At 54.2% G+C, this 5,447-nt stretch overlaps 1 long non-coding RNA gene across 1 annotated transcript; it reads left to right on the forward strand.

Moving 5' to 3' along the window:
- The first annotated feature begins 121 nt into the window (after nt 1–121).
- Nucleotides 122–4,810, forward strand: LOC116739622. The gene is made up of 5 exons (XR_004345657.1): nt 122–486; nt 807–886; nt 1,150–1,490; nt 3,501–3,590; nt 4,278–4,810. It is a non-coding gene; the product is annotated as an uncharacterized LOC116739622 (long non-coding RNA).
- Nucleotides 4,811–5,447: the final 637 nt, after the last annotated feature.

Below are 5,447 nucleotides of genomic sequence, written 5' to 3' on the forward strand. Positions count from 1 at the left end.
GAGAGCCCTGGTCCCGCCCACCCCCCGGGGCTGGGGCCGAGCTGACCCGGGGCGCCCTGAAGGCGTCCGCCCCTCGCCCCCTGGCGTGCGGGGAGACTGAGGCTCGGCAAGGGGGACACCGCCCGGGAGGGAACCCGAGCCCCGCAGCGCGCACAGCCCCCATCTCCGCGAGCGGCCGTGGGTTGCGCCGGTGACCCAGCAGCTTAGCTGCCTCTCCCGGCCTCGGGCCCCGGCCGCGCGGGGACCACCCCTACATTCGCGATCGGATGCCCGCTGGGCGCCGAATGTGCGGGGTGTGGGCAGTCAGGGGAGCCGAGGCAGCCCGCCCGCCGCCGGGGTCCTCGCTTCAAAACGGGGCCGCCAACCCCCGGCTGGTCCAGTTCCTTCTCAGTGCCGACTTCCTGCCCCTCTTTCCACCGCAGACCGCCTCCGACCCTTAAGTTACCCAGCGGCCTGGCAGACGCCTGTATGTGGGTCTTGGGCCAGGTAGGCCCGTAGGTCTCTCCATCCCTGCCCTCTGCCTCATCAATGGAGATGTGGCCAGGTGGTCCCTCCCGCTACGATTCAGCTCAGCTGGTCAGCCAGGCACTGAGCAGCATCACGGATGGGCGTGGGGTCTTCGTGGGTCTCAGGAGGTCCGGGGCCGGGCACCCACCCTGTCAGGTCTCCCCGCTTTGAGCCATGCTGTTCTTTCTGTCTGGAACACTTGTCCCACCCTGTCCCCACCTGGCCCACTTCCCTTTATCCTGCAGGACATGAGTGAGTGTCTCTTAGGTCACTCTGTCCCTGACCCCCCTCCTCAACAGGATCCTGTGCTCACCAGTCATGGCTCCCATTACACAATTCCACACTTGTGGGCAGCCAGGAGAATGAAAGGTGACCAAAGGTGAGGAGCACTTTGAGGTGAGCACACAGGGTGCTTGGGAAACTTCAGCTTAAATTAGTAGGACCCTGGCCTTCCTGGCTCTGAGGAGACACTGAGTAGCTGTCAGCAGGGCCCCCCATCCAGCCTTGGCAAATCCAAGTGATGGCTTTAATCAGAAAAAAGTTTCAGATGGTCTGTACTGGCCACCCCCATCCCGTAAGGACAAGTGCAGTTTAATGCTGAGGTGACATTTGTGTCCCTGCCTTCCATTTACCCCTCCGCAGCTTTGCAGATGCCCAGGGAACCATCCCAGGTGGGACTGAGCCCCATCTCTGATGGCGGCCCCTGAGTGCTGTCACCCAATCGGCGTGTGGTCTCCCCACCCCACCTCCTGGACTTGTGACCTGAGACGGTGGGTCAAAGCAAAGCCCAGGATCTCGGATGAAGATAGAGGGGAAAGCAGCGCCTTCTGGAATTTGAACATGCAACTGGAAGAGCCACAGGGAAGCCCGACAACCCGGGGTGGGGGGGGAGCGTGATGGAGAGAATCTCAGGAAATGACCAGAGCCCTGGTCAACCTCTGACTGGCAGCCTGAGCCCAACCTGCCTCCGGGGGTTTCTTCAGGTACGTGAGCCAAGGAATCTACTTTTTAAGTTGGTTTGAGTTGCTTTTCTGTTACTCATTCCTAAAAGCATCCTAACAAATATGCATACCTGAGGACTCCCTCTTCCTCACGAAACTGAGCTACTTTGCTAAGACTCAAGCTTAGTGCGAGCGGAAACCATATTTGTATTATTCACTCTGCTCTCCCCGGCGCCGAGATCAGTGCCTGGCAGCCAGGAGCACTCAGTGTGTATTTGCTGAATGAATCGATGAATGAACAAACCAGTGGGGTTAGAAACTTGAACCCACTTCCGGCTCTGCCACTTAACCTGTAGTGTAACTTGAATCTTCTTGCAGTGCCTGGGTTTCTGTATCTGTAAAGTGAGGCTAATTCCTAACAAGCACTGCCCGGCCACCTCACAGGCCTGCGGTCACTGTGGGAAGACCCAGTAGATGGGAAACACGCCTCAAGCTGGGAAGCGACAGGGGTGTTATTTGAAATGGCTCCCTTGGGGAACAGTCTTCTAAGCCTTAAGTGGAGCAAGTCCTTGGGTGAGGAGAACCTGGTGGTGTAAGAATTTCATCTGGAGCTCAAAGAACAGCTCAGAGAGCTTTCTGTTTCTGCCCGGAATCTGCCTCCCCTGGTGCCCTGGGATGAAGGTCCTACACTCTACCTTCTTCCCCGCCTTCCCAGGATTCCCAGGAGGCAAACATACACCCAGGCTGACTCCTCAGGGCTGGCTGACTTGAGGAGGGCCGTCAGTTAGGGTCTGGTGCAGCGTTTCAGGGCCATCAAGGTCCTTCCTGGCTCTCTGCTCCTTCCTTCTTGCTGCACTGGCCTTACTGCCTCCTGGTCACAAGATGGCAGCCTAGCTTCAGGCTTCTGGACTCAGGAGGTGGTGGGCTGGCCAAGGCAGCAGGAAACCAGGGAGGAAAACCTTCCAGAAGCACGCAGCGCTATCTCCTGTCTCAGCCCCTGCCCACCCCCGAATGGGGACCATAGGTCTCCCCCTGAGATCAAAGAATTGACACCCGGTACCAGGAGGGAAGAGGGGAGACCCTGGGCCTCCTTCCAAGGCCACACACACATGGAGGTCTGGAACACACACAGCACTCCTCAGCCGGGGCCTGCTCACACCCCTTCCAAGCCACAAGGCTCAACTGAGAAACCGAGGTCTACCAGGAGACCCCACAGGTATCGCCGGGGGGTCCCCTCCTGGTTCCAATGACATCACCCTGCTTCTGAGTATGGTGACAGAACTGGGCTGGGTCGCTAGGCATCTCCCCTGCCTGTCACCACCCAGCAGGGAGCGTGCTTGGCGGTTACCCCTGGGGCTCTGGAGAGGCTGCCTTGATACAGGCTGCCCTCCCTCTCTGAACTTGAGTTTTGTCATCTCTAAGATATGGCAGTCACAGTTCTAACCCTGCAGGGTTGCTGTGAGGAGTTCCTGCATATCAGCTGCTTCCCTTTGTGCCCGGCACAGTGACCTTGTGTGCATGGCACACATTCTTGCTGTGTTGGATCTGCCCATCCTTCCTCATCAAGCCCCACTCAGGTGACTGGCTCCTCTACCTTAGTAGCTTTCAAACTGTTTTTGACCATGACCCCCACAGACATATGTTGCGGCCTAGTCCACAGCCCCCTGTGTATCTGAAACAGAAGTACCATGAAGCAGAACTTACTACACACAACGCAGAATGTTGTTTTCTCCTCTAAGTACCAGCGGTGATTTTACAACCTACAAATGGGCTCTGACCCTCAGTTTGAAAAACTCAGCTCCAGACCGTATTTCCTTTTTTTTTTTTTTTTTTTTCCTGCCGTGCTGAGTGGCTTGTGGGAGCCTAGTTCCCCGACCAGGGATCGAACCCATGCCCCCTGCAATGGAAGCACAGAGTCCTAACAACTGGACTGCCAGGGAAGTCCCTCCTCCCCTTTTCTGAATGGACCTAGTGGATTCATTTCCTGTTACTGCTGGAGCAACTCACCACAGAGCGGGTGGCTTGAGACAACGCAAGTGTCTTCTCTTACAGCGCTGGAGGTCAGATCTTCACAGCCCACATCAGTCGCTGGAGGGTGCTGGCGGGGTGCTGTTTCTTCTGGAGGCTCCAGGGGAGAACCAGGTTCCTTCTTGCAGCTTTTAGAGGCCTTGGCCTTCTCCCACCCCAATCTGTGATTCTACCCCCTCATTTGCTCAGACTCTCCCCCGCCCACCTCCCTCCTTTAAGGATTCTTGTGATTACACTGGGCTCACCTGATAATCTAGGCTCAGCTTCCCCAGCTCAAGATCTTTAACTTAATCCCATCTGCAAAGCTCACAGGTTCTGGGGATTAGGGCAGGGACATCTTTGGGGGGCCAGTAGTCTACCTACCACACCTAATATTTGAATTAGACACACACATAACTCACATACCTTTATAATGTATAGACCAACTGTACTATCCCGCGTGGGGTAGCTTAATGGCCTCACCGACATCGCAGGCACCTGAGGGAACCCTAGGCCTTCGCATCACTGCCTCACTGGGCACACATGAGAACTAAACCACTTGTGTGACTGTTGGGTCAAACTGAAGGGGCCATGCCCAAGCAATCAATCTGGGTTCTGAGGCCAACCCCAGTTTTCTCAGCATATTCTAGAAAAAACTTTTTTTGGTTAGCAGAATCCTTCTTACACCACTTCCCACCCTACCCCACTCTGCTATTAAGGGTCTCCGGGGGCCTAGTATAGGGCCAATGCCAAGCCTGAAGGCAAACCTTGGCTTTACTGAATAACAGGAACTGCTAACCCTTTACTACTCCCATTTTACAGGTGAAGACAGTGAGGCTCAGAGATGTTAACTATGTTGCTCAAGGCTACGCAGCTTGGCAGAACTATGACCTGACACCAAAGCCTCCAATCAAAGGGCTTTGGCCACTGTCCCTCCAAATCGGTAGCGATTGTGGACCGAGGACTGCTCGGAGTCTCACAAGCAGGGCGAGATGAGAAGGGACCTTCCACCATCTCAGACCCCAGCACTGCGGGTTTCTGGCTGCCACGACAGGGATGGGCCTTCTTCCATGGACGTGAGATGGCCCAAGTTAAAAAAAGAAAAAAGATGACTCTAGGCTTAAGTTCTTGGAGGCCAAGTTAGTAAATTTGTTTCTTTCACAGAATACATTGTTTCTCTAAAATCCTCTGGAATTGCTCCCAAACCATGTGATTTAATGAAACTAAAAAGAAATTGGTAGCTAATTCCTGTTTCTTGGCCTGCTCTTGTCTATCCTTGTTCTGTCACGACAGCCTTGCCGATGTACTGGTACAAACACGTGTACACAAAGGAGCTCCTGCCATTGCTGGGGGGCGGGCAGGGAGGATGCCACAGCAAACGGAAAGAGGCAGGTGTCCAGGTGCTGGGATTCTCTCCTGGAGGGAAGTAATGCTTCCCATGGGTTAGCAAAAGGGCAAATTTACTCTTTTAAGAATATCACGATGTCCTTTGAGAAGTGCTATTACCAGCGTTGTCCTAACTACCAGAGTTGTGTTGGAATCACTGCTCCGCTTCTGGGCACACAGCCATGCTCTAGGCTACGCTGTATTCATTTATTTGCGCCTCTCAAGAGTCTCAGCCTTGAAATGTCAAACTTTGTGTCTAATTATGATGAAGATGACTTAGTTTGGGTACAATAATCTCTAAACCAAAATGACAACTTGTGCTTTTTCTCTCCCACTGCACACTCCCCTGCACACGCCTGCCACGGGCACGGGCAGGGGCTCCCTGGCTGCTCATTGGAGGCGGGTTTCTCTGCTGCCTGTATGCAAGCAGGCCTCCTCTGCCGAAGTCCTGCACGGCTAAAACAGCATTCGAGAACCGGTTCTTTTGGGTAAAGGTTGTACAAGATGGCTCAATATAAGAAACTAAGAATCTAAGGTTCTACCCTAAAAACTAACTAGTATAACAAAGAATTTACCCATCTTTTCCTACTAAAAATGCAAACGGTA

The sequence above is a fragment of the Phocoena sinus genome, chromosome 15 (assembly GCF_008692025.1).
Source record: "Phocoena sinus isolate mPhoSin1 chromosome 15, mPhoSin1.pri, whole genome shotgun sequence".
NCBI lineage: Eukaryota > Metazoa > Chordata > Mammalia > Artiodactyla > Phocoenidae > Phocoena > Phocoena sinus.